The 21,293-nt window shown below is 36.7% G+C and overlaps 1 pseudogene; it reads right to left on the bottom strand.

Annotated features, from left to right (window-relative positions):
• Nucleotides 1–7,326: 7,326 nt before the first annotated feature.
• On the bottom strand, nucleotides 7,327–20,040 carry LOC149242185 (putative cytokinin riboside 5'-monophosphate phosphoribohydrolase LOG9; annotated as a pseudogene).
• Nucleotides 20,041–21,293: the final 1,253 nt, after the last annotated feature.

The raw sequence follows: 21,293 nt of genomic DNA, 5'->3' as shown, positions 1-21,293 counted from the left end.
ATCTGCTCCAACCCATACTTTGACATCAACAAAAGGTTTCCTCCATTTATTTACCTCATTCTATTTCATAACATACTTTTCATATCTTTCACCAACAACCAACTTTAATCAATATTAGTAAATAAGCAAATATTAGAATAATGGAGTTTAGGCTTCTGTGATCCATATTATGTTAGAGAAAGATTTCGGCAAAAATCACATGGAAAATCATTTGTCGACGCGTTTCGAACCAACTAGTGTGGTTCATCGTCAGGACAAGTTGAAGAACAGATCTAGCGAAGCATGTTAAATAGACCGAGTAGAGCCTCCAACGGCTAGTTTGACCAGCCGCTAATATGACCAAGGGACCAGGATCAAAATACAGTAAGAAAATTAGTTGCAACAGATTACTAAATTAAGGGAGAATGAAAATATAAAAAACTCATAAAATAAATCCACAACCAAATCGAATAAAACAAATGAGATAAATAAAAGTTAAAACGCTCATGGATCAATGGAATAAAACACATACCAATAGTAAAAATAAAATTAAAACAAATAAATTAATTAATTAATTAATAAATTAAAACTTAGTAATGCAAAATAATACTAAAGCTCTAAGAATAATGAAACCAAATAATAAATAAAGGGGGAATAATGACCAAAGGTAAAGAATAAATGAAAATAAATAATAAAATAATTAAAGTAATAATAATATTAATAATAATGAATTAATTAATTCAAACTAAAAATTAATAATAAATTAATAAGTGAATAAAAAATATAATAAAAATGAAAACTAATAAAAATAAAACTAAATTGAATAACCAAATGGGGCTAAAACAAAACTGAAAAATAATGGTATAAATAAATAAAGATAATAATAAAAATAAATTAAAATAACTAAATTAATAATAATAATAATAATAATAATAATAATAATAATAATAATAATAATAATAATAATAATAATAATAATAATAATAATACAAACAAATAAAGTAATCAAGTAATAAATAAAGGGGGAATAAAACCTAACGGAAGGACCAAAGGTAAAGAATAAATACCTAAATGAAAATAAATAATGAAAATAAATTAATTAATAAAAAGTAATAATAATATTAATAATAGTAATAATAATAAATTAATTAGTTAAAACTAAAAATTAATAAGTGAATTAAAATAAAATAATACGAAAAATAAAATTAAATTGAATAACCAAATGAATAAAAATAATAATAAAAACAAATTAAATAAATAAAAATTACTACTAATAATAATAATAATAATAATAATAATAACAAATAAAGTAAGAAAATAAAAGGGAAAAATAGGTGAATGGAATAATGAATACAGTTAAATATAATAAAAATAGCGAGTTAAATAGTAAAATAGAAAAGCAATATAAGTAGAAAAAGCTATACCGAGGTCCATAAATAAAGATAGGAGAGGCGAAATAATGACGATAACATAAAAAGGAGAACAATAAAAACCAACGAGGACGGCCCAACACCTGCTGACTTTCCAACCATCATCTCTATTGAGATTACTAGGTCTCTTTTCAATCTCTAGCGCTTCCCTGAATTTACAATTATCTATACATCTCATTCTAACCTTTTCTTTCTTTTGCAACAGGCCACATGGACTCAGAAATAACATACCTGAACAACTACAGGTAGACTGGCAAGCAAAAAAACTGCATCTTCAGCTACGCATTAACCTCCAATGGTGTTCAATATGCTGTTATTCACCATGCATCTTCCACTAACAATATATAAATCCCCATAGCAAAGGTAACTTCATTTCCATTCATTCCAAATTCATTTTAACACAACTCACCTGCAAAGTATTACTAATAAATTTCCGCAGCTGATTTACATATTACTAATTCTAACAAAATATACATTTTGCAGGTCCATTACTGCTTCTTCAGGTCTTCGCTACCTCCACCATGTTTTCATACAACTTCAAATATGGAATGACAAGCACAATGTTCTTTATACTATTATATTCCTTCTCGAACCACTTTCATTACAATTCACTGTTTGTATTTTCCATTTCAAACTTAAAAAGGGATGTTTCAAGATCAAATATTGTTTTCATGGTTTGTTTCCTCACAACTATTTGTGTTTTCCATTTCAAACTTTAAAAAGGATGTTACAATACACTATTTGTATTTTCCATTTCACACTTAAAAAAGGATGTTTCAACATCAAATACCATTTTGATAGTTTATGTCCTCACAACTATTTGTGTTTTCCATTTCAAACTTAAAAAGGGATGTTTCAAGATCAATACCATTTTGATAGTTTATGTCCTCACAACCAATTCATTGTCAATGGGTTTTAACATATTTTGTTGACAAAATCAATTGATTTTAATGAATATAATACATATTTTCAATATGTCTTCATATTAATTTAATTTCACATTTGAATAATGATTTCTTAAATAGCCCTTTCCAAATCAATATGGTTGGAGGGTTGTTGTTCGCATGGATTCATTCATTTATCTTCACCTTTAACTCCACAATTTTTACCAGCTACAAACAAAGGTCTCTAAACAGGTTCAATGCATATTTATGGCCACTTGCATTCCATTTCAACTGTTTGGGCATGGCATTAAAACTCGAAATCATCTACCCTTGCTTTCAAAAAAGCCCACAAAAACCCATTCACATTTCAATATTCTTCCACACTATGCCTTAAGGCTTTTCCTTTGCAACTTTTGCAACATTAGGTGCAAATGCTAGTATTAAAATAAATAAAAATTATATTACTACAATTTTATTGATTTTACTGATAAATATATCAAAAGAATACTAAAACTAAACTAAAACTAATACTAAACCATGAATATATAATTTAAATCATAAAGAATTGTGTGAGTACAGGTTTTACTTCTCACTGTAACTCTTATCTTTAACCCTATCTACACGTAGAGGTAGTATACAGCTTTTACTTTCCAACTCCCAAACCGTAATACTCCATGGAGCACAGTTCATTAAAAGCGCAAACTCTTTACAATAAACACGATTATATTTCTTCACGCGGCGGTGCATATTGTAGATTTATTATGGTTGCTGAGTAGCTCAGCACTAGTATTAATCATACCTGTTGATCCACTCAAATCAATCTCGTGTGCAGAAAATTACACATTTATTCATTGTCGGGATTGGAAGATGACGAATCTACGTTAATAACCTCCCTTCTATGTACATCCATATCACTGTCACTGCTGTTTTTGTCAATCTCGGGATTGGAAGATGACGAATCTACGTTAATAACCTCCCTTCTATGTACATCCATATCACTGTCACTGCTGTTTTTGTCAATCTCGGGATTGGAAGGTGACGACTCCACGTTAATAACCTCCCTTCTATATACATTTATATCCTCCTGGGAATTGCTTCTCGGTGCAGCCTGAAATTGAGAAGCCGGTGTTAAGCCTCGGAGAGTACCAGAAACATTAGCCAGCCTAGAGTGTTGATTGACTGTTGAATTGATTGTGGGCGTTGGATTCTGGCGTTGAAGGCTGGGATTGAATCCCCCTTCTGTGACAGCAACTGGTGGTGATGACGATGATGCCATGCCATGTTCAAATAAATAAGGATAGTTTGTTTGGATGCTTGCTCCAACGCCTGAGTTTGGATCCGAACGCAGAAGCTGAGGCTGATGATGACTTCGAAAGCCTGGATTGAATAACCCTTGTGTGACTGAGGATGATGTCATGCCTTGTCCAAATGAATAAGGGTAGTTTTTTTGCATGCTTGCTCCAACACCTGAGTCTGGATCCGAATGCATAAGCTGAGGCTGATGATGGCGTTGAAAGCTTGGATTGAGTTCCCCTTGTGTGACAGCGACAGATGATGATGACGACGATGCCATGCCTTGTCCGAATGAATCGGAATAGTTTCTTTGCATGCTTGCTCCGACGCCTGAATTTGGATCAGAATGCATAAGTTGAGGGTGATGATGAGGTTCAGGGTCCTGGTTCCTGTCATAGGCGGTCGTTGGCACCATATCTGGCGGGTTCAACCCCGTAGTGTTTGCAGGAAGTGGCCGGTTCTGGATATTAATGGGTGTCAAGGCCTCTGGTTTTCCATAACCTAGAGAATTCAAGTCTGCATACGAATTGCCTGCTGGGTGCCCCAGATTCGTCCAGAATTGAGGTCTTTGTTGTGCTGTAAATTGAGATTCAAGTGACCAGGGAGTAGGCGTTGGGATTCCAGCAAATTGTGGTTGAATTTGAGATGAAGAAACATTGTTGTGTCTGCCAATTTCCATGAAAAAAAGGAGAATTTATTAGATTGAACAATGTAAATTATATTAAAAAGATCTAAATGAAAATAGATGGCTTACAAGCTATATGGCAAGAGGTGTCCTCTTGACCGTACAATCTCGAGTGCACGATCCCACTTTTCGTCTTTTCTTTCTGTATGTTCATTGTGAAAGAAAATTACGCAATTTTGTAAATATACACTTCCAGATTAAGATGAATCTTGATTGAAAGAGACATCTGATGAATCTTTGATTGAAAGAGACATATGATGAATCTTGATTGAAAGAGACATCTTGTTATATTAGAATCACAAGCTCAGGCATACACATATTCATCTTAATCTTTTGGATTCCATGCATTCTAAATCTTCTGCAATCCACGTATTGACACAAATTACATCTGCTAGAAACGTTTAAATTATTTGGTAAATTCAACTGAGCAACGTTTTACCTTGGGGATGCCTATTCATGTGTCCCCCAAGAGCTTGCGATGTGGAAAACGTTTGTTGACAAAACCTACACCGGTAACGTCTTGCAGCGTGAGCTGCATCCTCAATAGGTCGATTCCTTTTACCTGCACGAGTTTAAATATGCAAAATACCTCATAGTTAAACTAACTACTCTAAACGAACATTTCAGATATTTAACGAAAGGGCGACTGTGAGCAAAATGCATCGGATCAGAAATGCGGAAGGCGACAGTAAAATTAGACCTAGTTAAATTCCATTGGATCAGAAATGTCGAGCAAAATTAGGGGCAACGTTAATATTCCAGAAGAGGACTTTTAGAAAGCTGTCCGCAACGGTAAAAAATTATCCAGAGATCTTTTGTATAACTCTCTGCCTAAATCTAGTTGTTCTTGAAAAGTTTATCAAATAGTGAGTGAAACAGAAACCTCTGACAAACCGATACAGCTAATTCTTTTGGAGGAATCGAATTTATGGATAATTCTTCTAGAATTGAGAGTATGAATACAGTTCATGGGCAAATTTAGTAGTATATAATTCAAATCTACCCATAATTAACCTAGTTCACTCCGAGTTTAATTCAACGGATTCTTGTTAATATTCTTTTTCCTTTAAATGCTTGGATGAGGTTTACGAATCAAATTTACTAAAAATATCAATATATCGAAAAGCATTTCTAATGGAAAGTTTTTGGAAAAGAGTCAATGATGCACAATTTTTCAAAAAGAAGATCTCAACACAAATATACCTAGGTTTTCGCTGGTGGATGAACCGCTATGTAAGGCAGCAGGCAAAGATGATTGAGCAAGCGGAGCAACACCGGGCGGACGCAATGACAATGGGTGGCACTCTCTGTTAACTGCAACATCGGGTGGACGCAATGACACTGGGTGGCACTCTGTGTTACCTGCAACACCTGGTGGACGCAAGCATTTCTAATGGAAAGTCTTTCAAAAAAAAATCAATGATAGAACTTTTTTCCAAAAAGTAGATCTGAAGCTTAATATTTCAACCCAAACATACCTCGGTTTTCGCTATGTGAGGCACCAGGCAGAGCCCGTAGCCAGTTGTCCTCTCTCTCCCTTATCGCTGTTCCACCTTCAATATCGCCGGCAGCCAAGCCCTCCTCTGAGGGAGTGTTCACCCGATAATTCAGGTCGATTAAACCTGCTCTCGGCAGCGCCGGAAGGCGTGGGCTGTTTGCTGGCTGGTTCTGGTTCTCATTGGAATTCCTGCAACACCATTAATTCTATTAATACAATGAGTAATTGGCAACATGCTTCATAATGAAACTTCACTAGGAGAAAGAAAATGCTAGACAGAATTGCTGTACTGAATAGATAAACGTGCATACTCGGCAAATGGGTTGCTCTCTGGTTCTGGTTCTCTCGACATTGTTTGAGTGCCCTACGTCAACGTCTTGCAGTTCTCTGCGTCTTGTTTCTGCACTGGGTGAATGAAATTACTGTTGTCTTACGCAATTAGGCTCTCATAGAACGCCGTTTTATCCTTCGAACACAAAATGAATTTAATTCACCCTACAAACGAGCTCCTCGCTGGCAATCGCTCCCCATTTTAAAAATGAGACCGTTGAAGTTCAAGAAAAATAATTAAAAAAAAAAACAAGAAGCAACAGATGGCCACGGGAAGCGTGTTAATAATGATTCCGCTCATGAAATGATTTATTTTATCTTTTATTATAAATATTAAATATTTATTTATTTAAATTTTTAAAATGATAGAAGTTTACAGACTCGAGATCAATAACATGAAAACATGAAAAGTTAAAATTGTTGAATATGTAATTCCAAGTCACCCAAACCACTCAGCAAAACCGCCTTTCAATTTCGCACCGCCTTCCAGGTTAAAGTTGTTGCCGTATATTTGACTCTAATACGATATGGTGCAGACGCGTGGCTCTCACCATACGTAACCAAAAGTTACTTTTCGCGAGCTAAATTCCCGATATCTCTATCCGTCCTTCCATTGTCTTAGCACTCTCCTCGGTTGATTGTCCGAAGCTGCATACAAACCAACATTAAAACATTGCGTGGAGTAAAGTTTTTGTTGACCGCGGTAAAATAATTATGTATCTAGCACTCTCGTACGTTGATTGTCCGAACCTGCATACAAACCAACATTAAAACCAGGGGTTAAATTTGACCCCCGTTTGCCCGTTTTTAGGTTTTTTACACGTAAAATACGTTTTAATTTCAAATATCCAAGTCAGCGGTAACGTGCTATTAATTTTTAATACCGTCAATATGACGGCCATGTTTGAAAATGAAAAGTTTTAAGTTTTTTTTTAATAATTTTTTGATATATATATATATATATATATTTAACATCCAAGTCGGGATCGGTAATAACTTGGTTGGCATTTGTCTTTGGTAGATGCCCTGGTCAAATATGGTGTAATGCTTTTATTTTGGCGGGAAAACAGAGCAGAGTTCCCGCCATTTCAGTCTACAAACACACATCCACACTCACTCGCAACCCATCTTTCTTCTCTCGGAACGAATTACTTTTCTCTCGAGCTCTGTCACAAGGGAAAGAGTCCTCTTCTCTCAGAGTTTGTTTTCACTGTAACGATGTTGGAACTAAGGCTTGTGTAGGGGAGTCGTCTGAAGAAGGTGCTGGAGTCCATCAAGGACCTCGTCACCGATGCTAACTTCGATTGCTCGGCCACGGGCTTCTCCCTGCAGGCCATGGACTCGAGCCACGTTGCCCTCGTTTCCCTGTTGCTCAGATCTGAGGGCTTCGAGCACTATCGCTGCGACCGCAACATGTCCATGGGGATGAACCTCAATAACATGGCCAAGATGCTCAAGTGCGCCGGCAACGATGACATCATCACCATCAAGGCCGACGATGGAGGCGACACCGTTACCTTCATGTTCGAAAGCCCCAGTAAGTTGAAACGACCTCAATATACCTAGTGTGTCATTTTTTTTTTTCCAATCATTCAATCTTTCGTTTTCCTTTTAGGTTTTATAATTGATGGGTTTTGTTTTTCTGTGGGTTCTGGTTTGACGAGCCATCGTTTTCTTTTTTATTTCGGTTTAAAAGAACCTCATCATTTTCTGCTTTCTGGTTTGACAAGGTTTAAAAGAACCTCTTCATTTTCTGCTTTCTGGTTTGACAAGGTTTAAAAGAACCATTGTATCTCTCAATTTCTGTAAGAGTTCTGAATCATTACATTTTTTTATACAATGGTTGTCGAAAGCACGGAGCCTGGATTCTTTTTCTTTCATTTTGCACATGTTTTGTTTAATGTGTAGTATTTTTCAACCAGGAAATTATAAAAACAACAAAATATTGTTTATTTTATTTCTATATGATGCAATATTGTATTTTAATATATACATATATTCATTCCATCTTGACCAAAGAAATTGTGAAAGTGTTTTGGAAAATATAAAAAGCCCAAAAGTATTGATTAGTTTGTTTTCATGTAGTACAATATTGCATTTTATTTGAGACGCATCCATAATACATAATTGTTTTAGAGAAAGTTATAAAATAATAAAATAAATTATTTACAAATTACATAATAATAACAAAAGTTTCTTTAATAGAGAACAAGTTTTATAAGTTTTAAAATTTTGATTTGATTAAAAAACATTTAAAAAATGTAATATTTTTTATATAATAGAAAATGACCAGGACAAGATTTCCGACTTCGAAATGAAGTTAATGGACATTGACAGCGAGCATTTGGGCATTCCAGAGTCAGAGTACCATGCCATTGTGAGAATGCCATCTCAAGAATTTGCTCGCATCTGCAAGGATCTCAGCTCCATTGGGGACACTGGTGAGTGACAATCATGCTACTGAGTTTTTGAACATAAAGCTCTCGTTTGGCCTGGTATTTGAACCTAGGCCAGTTAATGTCGGTTGGAGTGAATCCACTGGTTCTGCTGAGCCATAACCTAACCAAGGTAATGCCAGGTCTTGAGAAAATGGGATGGGCTTGGCATATCCATGCTACTATAAGGATAAAATCCATGTAAAGTGGGATCAGGTGCATATCATACTTGAGTAACATGAACCAATCTAGGCCCAGGCCATATGCATATTAACCTGGGGCCTATATGGGTATCTCATGTCAAATGCATCAATGTGCTATTACACATGCACAGTTTGGCTGATTCCAGTCCCAACCTGACTATAGGCACCTAGATATTTCTTAATGTGGTTGATTTCATCTTAGTACTCTGTTAGTGTAATGGTTGTCAATGCAGTTATGTGTTTTATTCAATAATGTTCCCCTTGCATATTGTGTTGCTTGCAGTTGTGATCTCTGTGAGCAAGGAATGAGTGAAGTTCTCAACCAGTGGAGATATTGGTAGTGCTAACATTGTGTGTAGGAAAAACCCTTATGTTGATAAGGTAAGCTTCACGTGTTATTTCATAATTTTCAATGCTTTATGAAGTTAGCACAAACCCATAGCTTTGATATTTAGTTCCAGTTGGAAGTTGTCAACCTTAAGGTTTCCTTTATGTTTGAATTCTAATATTTGATAGCTGGCCAGTTGATGTATGCATCTTAAAATCTCAAGACACATTACAGACCCTGGTTGTTTAGATGGATCCGGGCTAAACTCTAGGTTAGGTAGGTCGTTTTTTAAAATGGGCCTGTGCTAAGTACTGGATAGTGCCTGTAGTTTTCGATGGGTTTGTGCTAAACACTTGATTGTACAGGCCCCTGATTTTTTAGATGGGGCCCTGCTAAATCCTGAATTACAGTCCCAATTTAGTTAACATGGGTCTATCCTAAATCCAGGTTTGGTAGGTTGCTATATTTTTTACAGGTCAGTCCCCAATTTTTTTAGATGGGTTAGATATCTCCCCATTTTTTCATACGAGCCTGTGCTAAACATGGACTACATAGGTTCCTGTACCTATAATGGTTAGAGCGGCCTCTATGTTTTTAGATGGATTAGATGGGTCCCTATCTTTTTTAGATGGGTTTGCTTAACCTTGGATTAGTGTGCCTGACTTGATCAGATGTGATGTTCTTAGCCTAGGTCCTCGTTTTTAAATGAAAAATTTGAACAATTATGAGTACAATTTGAAATTAGATAAAACTTGTACAAATAAATTTTAAAAGTCATATGATGGGCAGTTTAAAAATAAAAACGTCATAAAAAAATTCCTTGACGGGTAGGGTCACCCGTCAAATTTAACCCCTGATTAAAACATTGCCTGAAGTAAAGTTTTGGTTGACCGCAGTAAAATAATTAATGAATTTAATATGACCGTAGAAATTAGATGGAAGTTTTAAATTTTAATGTTTTTTTTGGTATTGAAGGTATGGGCGCATATGAATGTTAAGTATAGCATACGAAGTACATTGTAATGTTATATATTTTTATGTTTTTGTAATGAGGTGTAGAACACATGCGTGGATTAAAAAATTATAACGAACCAAATGAATGTGTGCTCTGGGTGGTAATATGAAATAGAAGTTTATGCACAGTACTACGGGGAGCATATTCACAGCAGTGCGGGGAGTAAGAGATTTTGGGAGTTGCATATGTAATAGTGTGGGGAGTAAGAGATTTTGGGAGTTGCATATGTAATGTTTATTTTACAGCAGTATGCTTAAAATAGTTTTACATCAGTAAGTAAAAAAATTGGTTTTTACAGCGGTTTATGTAAGTTCTTTTACAGCAGTAAATCCATGTAAGTTTGTTTTACAGCAGTGAATGAAGATTTTACACAGCAGTGTAAAAATCATTTTGTAAAAAGAGACAGTTTTTTTTATGAATCCCTCTCAGCAAAGAGGATGAAATTTGTATCAATCTTTTGTTTTTAATCAATACAAATATGTTATGGTTGTGTAATGGTTTGTTCTGAGACAATTTCTTTTAAATAGCTTCCCTGTGCAAAGATCCTGGACAGAGGAAACAGAGCATTGCTTCTGTGGTGTGTAATTTGTTTGTTTTTGGTATTTTCCCATCAAAAATACCCAACAGTGGTATCAGAGGTGGCTTAGGCTCTTTGAAAGTGTTCAAGAAGCTGAAAGGAGGAGTCTTTTGTTGCAGCAGTAGATCTTCTCCAGCAAAATAAAGTCTCAGGCAAAGGATTCAAGTATTCCAAAAAGTTTTTTTATGTGTTGCTGAAGAAGCAGTGAGTTGTTTTAAACATACAGTCAAGGATTTAGAGGCATAGATCAGAATGCAAGGAATGGCCAACACAAGCACCGGTATGGGTATGTTTAATACCCAACTCCCACAGTTTAATGGGAAGAACTATGACTACTGGTCAATAACCATGACAGCCCTGTTTGCCTCTCAAGATTTATGGGAAATAGTTGAATCTGAGTTTGAAGAGCCAACAAATGAAAATGAGTTCAATGCATTAACTCAGGGAGAGAGAGATCTCCTGAAGAGCAATAGGAAGAAGGATTCAAAAGCCCGTATGTTGTTGTATCTAGCAGTAGACCAGAGTATGTTTCCAAGGTTGGCAGCAGCTAAGACAGCAAATGAAGCATGACAAACCCTCAAGACAGCCTATCAAGGCATGGAGAGAGTGAAGACAGCAAAACTACAATTGTTGAGGAAGGATTTTGAGAATCTGAACATGAAAGAGTCAGATAACATTGACTCATTCTTCACTCATGTGATTGGTGTAATCACACAAATGAGAACTCATGGAGAAACCATTGAAGATAGAATGATTGTGGAGAAAATATTGAGGGTCTTACCCTCAATGTTTGATGCCATAGTCACCACCATTGAAGAGACAAAGGATCTCTCAAACTATTCAGTTGATGAGCTACATGCATCACTGATAACACATGAGCAGAGGTTGAGTAGGAATGAAAACTCATCTCTTGAGCAAGCCTTCAAGACCCAGATGTCCTTTGGAAGAGGAAGAGGTCAAGGCAGAGGAAACAAAAGAGGAAGAGGCAGAAGCCAGAACAGAGGTGGAAGGAACAACCCAGCGAATGCACAAGGAAGAGGCAGCAATCCAAATCAGAACCAAGGCCAAGGCAACAGCCAACAAAGAGGACAACAACATGCTCAAGGACAAAGGTATGAAAAATCCAATGTCCAATGCTATTATTGTAAAAAATATGGGCATTATGCCAGTGAATGTAGAAAGAAGCAGCATGATATGAGTAATAGACAAAATGCAAATGTTACTAGAGAAAACAGCAGTCAAAATAATGTGTTGTTAGCTTGTAACATGGCTGAAACAAACAGTGAAGACATATGGTTTTTAGACTCAGGTTGCAGCAACCATATGACAGGAAACATAGCCTTCTTTTCTGCCCTAGATAAAAATGTGAAATCATAAGTCACACTAGGAACTGATAGCAAAGTCTCTGTTATGAGAAAAGGGGAGGTAAAAATATTTACAAAGCAAGGAGAAAGGAAAACCATAGCAGATGTCTACTATGTCCCCGGAATGAGATGTAACCTCTTGAGTATTGGACAGCTTGTCCATAAGGGGTACAATGTTTTCTTTAAAAATGATGTGTGCACCATCATGGATATAGCACCCAGCAAATGATGCATTGCTGAAGTGAAGATGACAAGGAACAGGATGTTCCCTCTTAGAATAAGGGCAGATTTGAAAAACAAAGGAGAAATTGCAGCAGTTACCCAAGAGGCTTTCCAAAGCGTGCCAAAGGATGAAAATTGGTTGTGGCACTTGAGATTTGGACATCTCAATTTTGGAGGTCTAAATTTGTTGAGTAGGAAAGGAATGGTAAGAAGATTACCATTGATAGAGAAACTGGACAGCCTATGTGAAGGTTGCATTTTGGGTAAACAACATAGAGAAAGTTTTCCATCAGGGAAGAGCATAAGGGTAAAGGCACCCTTAGAGATCATCCACTCAGATTTATGTGGACCGATGCAAGCTCCATCATTAGCAGGCAGCCAATATTTCCTAACATTCATTGATGACTTTACAAGAAAGACTTGGATATGTTTCCTTAAAAACAAAAGTGAAGTGTTTGAGAAATTCCAAAACTTCAAGGCATTTGTGGAAAACCAAAGCGGGCTGCATATAAAAGTTTTGAGAACTGATAGAGGAGGTGAGTATATCTCCAAGGAATTCCTAAGATTTTGTAGAGAAAATGGTATACATAAACAGTTTACAGCAAGGTACACCCCACAGCAAAATGGAGTTGCTGAAAGGAAGAACAGGACCATCATGGATATGGCGAGGACCATGTTGAAGGCAAAGCATTTTCCAAATGATTATTGGGCTGAAACTGTAAATTGTGCTGTGTATATTTTGAACAGGTGTCCTACAAAAGCATTGTTGAACAAAGTGCCGGAAGAGGCATGGAGTGGGAGAAAGCAAGGAGTCACCCACATGAGAGTTTTTGGATGTGTGGCTTATGCACACATACCAGATCAGCTAAGGAGGAAGTTGGACAGCAAAGGGGAGAAATGTCTTTTCATTGGATACAGTGAGGAACCCAAAGCCTACAGGTTGTATATCCCATCCACCAAGAAGTTTTTTGTCAGCAGAGATGTTCAATTCATTGAAGAGGAAGCTTGGGATGGAAGCATAGAGAAAACAGTGAATGTTAAAAACTGTTTGTCTCATGATGAAGATGAAGAGGAAGTGGCTGAAATGCATCCCCAAACAACAGCGCCAACACAAGGACAGCAAGGGACGCCATTGAGGATAAATGAGAGTGCTTCTCCAAGCACACCACAAGGAGGAAATTCAAGTGCATCTTCAAGCACTTGCACACCAAATGAAAGAGGTAAGAAGTTTAGAAATCTGAGTGACATTTATAATGAAGGAATGAATTCCTTATTTGCCTTGTATTGTCATGTTGATGATCCTATTCATTTCGAGGATGCAATTAAAGATAGGAAATGGATAGAAGCTATGGATGAGGAGATGAATGCCATAGAGAGGAACAAAATATGGGACTTGGTTGAGCTACCAAAAGGCAAAGAAGTTATTGGAGTCAAATGGGTTTACAAGACCAAGAGCAATGCTGAAGGCAAGATAGAAAGGCACAAGGCAAGGCTGGTTGTCAAAGGGTACTAGCAGCAGTATGGGAGAGATTATGAGGAGACTTTCGCCCCGGTTGCAAGAATGGAAACCGTGAGAGCAGTGTTGTCCATAGCAGCACAAAACAAATGTAAAGTCTACCAAATGGATGTGAAGTCAGCATTCCTAAATGCAGTGTTAAAAGAAGAGATGTACATTGAACAGCCTCTCGGCTATGAGAAGAAAGGTGAAGAGCACAAAGTGTGCAAATTGAAGAAGGCTCTTTATGGGCTAAAGCAAGCGCCAAGAGCATGGTACAGTAGGATAGATTCATATCTATTGGATAAGGAGAACCCACTGTCTACATCAAAGAAAAAGATGGTAAAATTTTGATTGTTGTCCTATATGTTGATGATCTTATTTTCACAGGTAATGATGATCAGCTCATTGAGAATTTTAAATCAGTCATGAAGGAAGAATTTGAAATGACTGACATGGGTTTCTTAAGATACTTCTTAGGCATAGAATTAGATCAAAATGAAAAAGGAATTTTTATCTCACAAGCAAGATATGTAAATCAAGTATTGGGCAGATTTAACATGCAAGAGTGCAAGGCAACAATCACTCCCACAGTAATGGGATTAAAACTCAGCAGAGAGGACAGCAGCAAGGATTTTGATCCTAGTTTGTACAAGAGTATTGTTGGCAGCCTTATGTATTTAACAGCAACTAGGCCTGACATTATGTATGCTGTTAGTTTAATTTCCAGATTCATGGAGAGGCCAAAGGAGGCACATTGGCAGGCAGCAAAAAGAATTTTGAGGTATGTCAAAGGTACCAAAATGTTTGGAATTTTATATACTGTCTCAGAACATTCAGATTTGGTTGGATACACTGATAGTGATTGGGATGGAAGTGTAGATGATCGGAAAATAACTTCCATTTATGTTTTTCACATGGGTTCAGGAGCCATTTCATGGGTTTCTAAGAAGCAGTCCATTGTAGCATTGTCTACAGCAGAGGCTGAATATGTGGCAGCTACAGCAGCAGCATGTCAAGCAGTGTGGATGAGAAGAATGTTGAGAATCTTAGGCCAAGAGCAGGCAAAAGTGACAGTGATCTTTTGTGACAATAGCTCAGCTATTGCATTGTCAAAGAATTCAATGTTTCATAAGAGAACGAAACACATTGATACAAGGTTTCACTACATCAGAGAATTGGTGAACAATGGAGAAATTGTCCTAGAACATTGCAGGACCCAAGAACAGGTAGAAGACATCTTGACAAAGCCACTGGATCAGAAAAGCTTTGAATTTTTGAGGAAGTGTCTGGGTATGACTGAATGCCCAGCAGTTGAAATTAAAGGGGAGTGTTGAATATGTAATTCCAACTGAGCGGCCGTACCTCACCCAAACCACTCAGCAAAACCGCCTTTCAATTTCGCACCGCCTTCCAGCGTAAAGTTGTTTCCGTATATTTGACTCCGATACGATATGGTGCAGACGCGTGGCTCTCACCATACGTAAGCAAAAGTTACTTTTCGGGAGCTAAAGTTCTGCAGCAAAATGCCTCCCGATATCTCTGTCCGCCGTTCGATTGTCTCCAGCACTCTCGTCCGTTGATTGTCCGAAGCTGCATACAAACCAACATTAAAACATTGCGTGGAGTAAAGTTTTGGTTGACCGCGGTAAAATAATTAATGAATTTAATATGCCCGTAGAAAGTAGATGGAAGTTTTAAATTTTAATGTTTTTTTTGGTATTGAAGGTATGGGCGCATATGAATGTTAAGTATGGCATACGAAGTACTTTGTAATTTTATATATTTTTTTGGTGTTGACCATGTTTTTGTAATGAGGTGTAGAACACACGCGTGGATTAAAAATTATAACGAGCCAAATGAATGTGTGCTCTGCGTGGTAATATGAAATAGAAGTTTATGCACAGCAGTGCGGGGAGCATATGCGCAGCAGTGCGGGGAGTAAGAGATTTTGGGAGTTGCATATGTAATGTTTATTTTACAGCAGTATGCGTAAAATAGTTTTACATCAGTAAGTAAAAAAATTGGTTTTTACAGCAGTAAATCCATGTAAGTTTGTTTTACAGCAGTGAATGAAGATTTTACACAGCAGTGTAAAAATCATTTTGTAAAAAGAGACAGAGTTTTTTTTGGTGAATCCCTCTCAGCAAAGAGGATGAAGTTTGTATCAGTCTTTTGTTTTTAATCAATAGAAATGTGTTATGGCTGTGTAATGGTTTGTTCTGAGACAATTTCTTTTAAATAGCTTCCCTATGCAAAGATCATGGACAGAGGAAACAGACCATTGCCTCTGTGATGTGTAATTTGTTTGTTTTTGGTATTTTCCCATCAAAAATACCCAACAAAAATTTTATAATTAAAATTTTATTTGTAAATTAATCTAATACTAGTAATTGCACCAAATGTTGCAAAAGGAACGCTGTAAGGCATAAATTGGAGAAGAATCCCACCATATAATGCAACAATGATGTTGTAACAATGTTATTCTCATGCCTCTGTTCTGCAACGAATTCTGGAGCCATTTGTCTAAGTTGGCCTTTCCGACACGCCTAATCCTTTCCTCTTCATCAACATCTTTTTCTTCTGCATTGACATCTGCCCGAGTTGCCTTCTTGCTGCTTTGACAATAGTTGTTGAGGCACATCATCTAAATCATCCTCCTCCCTATTTTCACATGCCACACTACTTGCATCTCCATAATCATGACTTGTTTTCGTTTCTAATATTTTAGACCTCGCATTCTCTCCCTCAAGAAGTGATTCAACGCTTGATGCTTCTAGGTCATCTTCTAGAATCTGTGTTCACTTTAACAGACATACTGGCCATTGACAAATTCGATCATCATAATTCATCTACTTGTAATATGGCTGTTTAACCAACATTGTATGAATGAAATGAAACTACAATACCATGGACAATTCCATTACCATTCATATATTGTTGCTTTATTAGCCAAGTAATATAAACTATCACATTTGTTACATCCATTCATCGGGTAAAGCAATCGCACTAAGATTTTAATCCTACAACTCTCTAGTTTATGCAAACATATTAATCATGGAAAGAACTATAAAGCTGTCTCATGTCTTTTTACTATCTGGGAAAACAGCTGAATTTGAGTAGATCTCATGCAAAATGTGGTTGCAAATTCATCTGAGTTGGCTGCAAATTGTCAACACTATGTGGCTGCAAATTCATCTGAGTTGGCTGCAAATTGTCAACACTATGTGGCTGCAAATTGCCAACACTCCACAAAAGCACGGTCCACAGAGGGATTGGATACACAACACTCCACAAAAGCACGGTTCACAGAGGGATTGAATATACAATCTTTTTAGGACCTCTTGTTTGTAGGATAAAGGACCCACTTCCATGCAGCGATTTGACTACCAAAATCTATAAAGATGCACATACTCTCACCACATACTCAACTATAGACAAACAAACATAGTAAGAAATTAAAGTTTTCTTTTCTATTATTTTGAGGAGCTTCTGCCCAACTTTTTCGGCATTCACTGTGCTCTTGGGTATAGAGAAAACAAAAACACCCAAAACACATTTAGGACACATTAAAAGATCAAATAAATATCAATGTCATGTATTGCAATCATGTTAATGCCTGCAATTAGATTCCATGGAATAGTTCATTCCACATAATTTACAAATGTTGCAACAATGAATCATCATTCAAAACAAACAACTGCCCACAATTGGGGACCAAGCCAGGTCAAATTTATTACGAATGCAAATCAGAGGCTGCAGGGTATCCTAGTCATTCAATTTCCCAGTTTCTTCGAGGAGCAACCCTGTAGTGTATAGGTACATATTCCTACACAGAATATCCAAATTACAAATGTTTTTAATCCCTGTCACCAGAATATATGAATATATAACTAAACGATGAGCAGTCAAAAGTTCTAATCCATTAATGATAACATTTTATTTTGGATACCAATCCTGACCATGTTCTTTTCTAGACACTGCAAGCAGTCAAAAGTTCTAATCCATTAATGATAACATTTTATTTTGGATACCAATCCCTGACCATGTTCTTTTCTAGACACTGCAAACATCAATCTACAATCACTTCCATAACATTCTCCCTACCTCCATCCTGGCTATAAGTTATTTTCCTGTTGGAGCAGACACAACAATATGCCATGCAGAAGGCTTTATAAATCCCTCTTCAACACCCTTATCAAATAAGGCAAGCAAGCAATTGTAATAACCATCAACATTAAGTAAACCCACCTGCACTTTCAGTAAGTTATGACTGATCAATACTCGTGAAGATCAATGGTAAGGGCACTGAATGAACTCTAAAACAATTCAACATTAAACAGTGGATATGTACCGGCTTATCATGAATGCCTAGCTGTGACCATGTGATCATCTCTAGCAGCGCTTACATTGTCCCATAACCACCTTCAATCAGCCAAATCTTGAAGAAATCAGGGAATGGAATATCAAAGGATTTGTCTCTCACCATGCTCCTATTGATATAGCTCCTATTGTGTCTTCAAAGGTCCTTAATCCAAACATACTAAAAACCTAGCCATGGTTGAGGTACATTGAAAGAAAATTTGAACCAGAAGTACATAAGAAGTAAATCAATTATTATCATTGACAATATATATCAAGAAATGGATGTGTCCTGACATGATGGTAACTAATTGAACTTGTGAGATGCTCTTTCAGTATCTCTGCTTTCCCAGCGAAATAGATATTCATTGCTACTAAGGAATTGTGTTCAGATCTTGAGATGACTAGGTAAAGTATCCAATCCACTAAAGTTCGATTCATATTCAGGGGTTTGAGCGTGTTATCCACTTCTCTCTGCACCCGAACTATTGTAGCTAGAGCGAGACAAACTTGTTTTTTCTTTTCCAGAAAATGTTGGGGCCATGAGTGGCAATCGACAATTGTAAATTTATTTTTTCTTTTCCAGAAAATGTTGGGGCCATGAGTGGAAATCGACAACTGTAAATTTATTTCGTTGTTGGCTTTTCCCAGAAAAAAACATGGAAGGAAAAAGAAAATGTTGGGGCCATGAGTGGCAATCGACAACTAACAACTGTAAATTTATTTTTTCTTTTCCAGAAAATGTTGGGGCCATGAGTGGAAATCGAAAACTGTAAATTTATTTAGCTGTTTGCTTTTCCCAGGAAAAAACATAGAAGGAAAATCCCTCTGCCTGCCAAGAACCAAATATTTAGAACCAAAGACTATGGCTATAAAAACAGTCATTGCCATGGCGTAAACTCGTGCTTTTGTTCTTCATTTGATGGTGGTGGTTAGATAGTAACTTATGTTGGTTATTAAGAAGCTTATTCAACTGGGTCTGTTTCAACTCCAACTTGGTTTCAATCTGTGCGGGGTAGGGATAGAGAAATGAAATAGGGACGCCAGCCAGCTACGAAGTTGGAAGTCGTGAGGATGCTCGTGATTAAGACACTATATTTTCGCCTGGAATTGGATTTGCTCGACTGGGCTCTAGTACTCAATTAACGAGGTCAACTACATGTGTTGCCTTTACCTTTTACTTTGCTCCTGGAACTCAATCCCCTGCCTCTTAATAACCCCTAGGAACAAGCGCTTTAGTTATCGATTTCAGTCTGCCCTTTCCCGTATCCACATGAAGTTTTAACTGGATCACAATTTCAGCGCAGAACAACGCTTTGGCTATGCAGTGCACCTGGCTTCTCAAGATGCAATTAAAACTTAATTGCAATTAACAGCAAACCATCCTATTTATCATACCCCAAAAAGTTTCTTAAAAATGTGAAGTATCAAATCACCTAGAAGAGCAATAAAAGCATCATCTTGATGAGCCATTTCGGCCTTCCTTTCATGCATGTCAGCAACAGTCTTTACTTCACCGAATTTATGACTAGATATCTGTGATATAATTTACCATCTTAAATAGTTTAGGTTGTAGGATCTTTCAACAACATCGATAGTAAAACTATTTCAATTAGATAAAAAGCCAAAATAGTCATGCCCATAGCGTCAAAAGCACATAAATCACTTGCAATATGCAAAATCCTAATCATCCAATTTCAGAGCAATCAGTCCTTGGAAAAGAAAACTAGAAACCTTATACCAGTAATTTCACTGCAATACATTGTTCCTCTTAGCATGTTTGACTGATGTTATACAACAAAACATCAGGTTCAATAGGTCATTGTTCTTTATTTTATCTCCCTCTCTTATATCCTCTGTTCTATTCTGTGTACCTTTTGATTAGTCTGATACTGTTCTGGTTGGCCTGGATTTAGAGAAGTTTGAGATAACTGTCCCATTTTCATTTCAAAGATGGACTAAAGATTAGTAATATGAAAAGGCCAGTAACCACTAATTTCCCAAACTGTTTGGCGCAGCAGATATAGACACCAATGGTTCAATGTCATTTAACATGAAAGAAAAGTTACTTGTAGATAAACACAATCACTTGGTTGAAATTTTTTAAGTTAATTAAACAGAGAAAAAGGATGATTCCCTTAATTTTAGAGTGACAGTTCCTTTAAGCCTCCATCATTTTCATTTAGCTTGAATTGCATTTCTTGTGAAAACCATGTAAATAAATAACGTTATCCTATAACAAAAGAGAAGAGTCACTATAACGTTCTTTTCTAGACACTGCAAACATCAATCTACAATCACTTCCATAACATTCTCCCTACCTCCATCCTGGCTATAAGTTATTTTCCTGTTGGAGCAGACACAACAATATGCCATGCAGAAGGCTTTATAAATCCTTCTTCAACACCCTTATCAAATATGGCAAGCAAGCAATTGTAATAACCATCAACATTAAGTAAACCCACCTGCACTTTCAGTAAGTTATGACTGATCAATACTCGTGAAGATCAATGGTAAGGGCACTGAATAACTCGTAAAACAATTCAACATTAAACAGTGGATATGTACCGGCTTATCATGAATGCTAGCTGTGACCATGTGATCATCTCTAGCAGCTCTTACATTGTCCCATAACCACCTTCAATCAGCCAAATCTTGAAGAAATCAGGGAATGGAATATCAAAGGATTTGTCTCTCACCAGGCTCCTATTGATATAGCTCCTATTGTGTCTTCAAAGGTCCTTAATCCAAACATACTAAAAACCTAGCTATACAATTACAACCAAACAGTTGAGGTACATTGAAAGAAAATTTGAACCAGAAGTACATAAGAAGTAAATCAATTATTATCATTGACAGTATATATCAAGAAATGGATGTGTCCTGACATGATGGTAACTAACTGAACTTGTGAGATGCTCTTTCGGTATCTTTGCTTTCCCAGTGAAATAGATATTCATTGCTACTAAGGAATTGTGTTCAGATCTTGAGATCACTAGGTAAAGTATCCAATCCACTAAAGTTCAATTCATATTCAGGGGTTTGAGCGTGTTATCCACTTCTCTCTGCACCTGAACTATTGTAGCTAGAGCGAGACAAACTTTTTTTTTCTTTTCCAGCAAATGTTGGGGCCATGAGTGGCAATCGACAATTGTAAATTTATTTTTTCTTTTCCATAAAATGTTGGGGCCAT

This window comes from Pinus tabuliformis, chromosome 8, assembly GCF_031772625.1.
Source record: "Pinus tabuliformis cultivar Carrire ecotype Pingquan chromosome 8, CPIR1, whole genome shotgun sequence".
NCBI classification, from domain to species: Eukaryota; Viridiplantae; Streptophyta; class Pinopsida; order Pinales; family Pinaceae; genus Pinus; species Pinus tabuliformis.
This window is presented reverse-complemented; position numbering and strand designations above follow the sequence as displayed.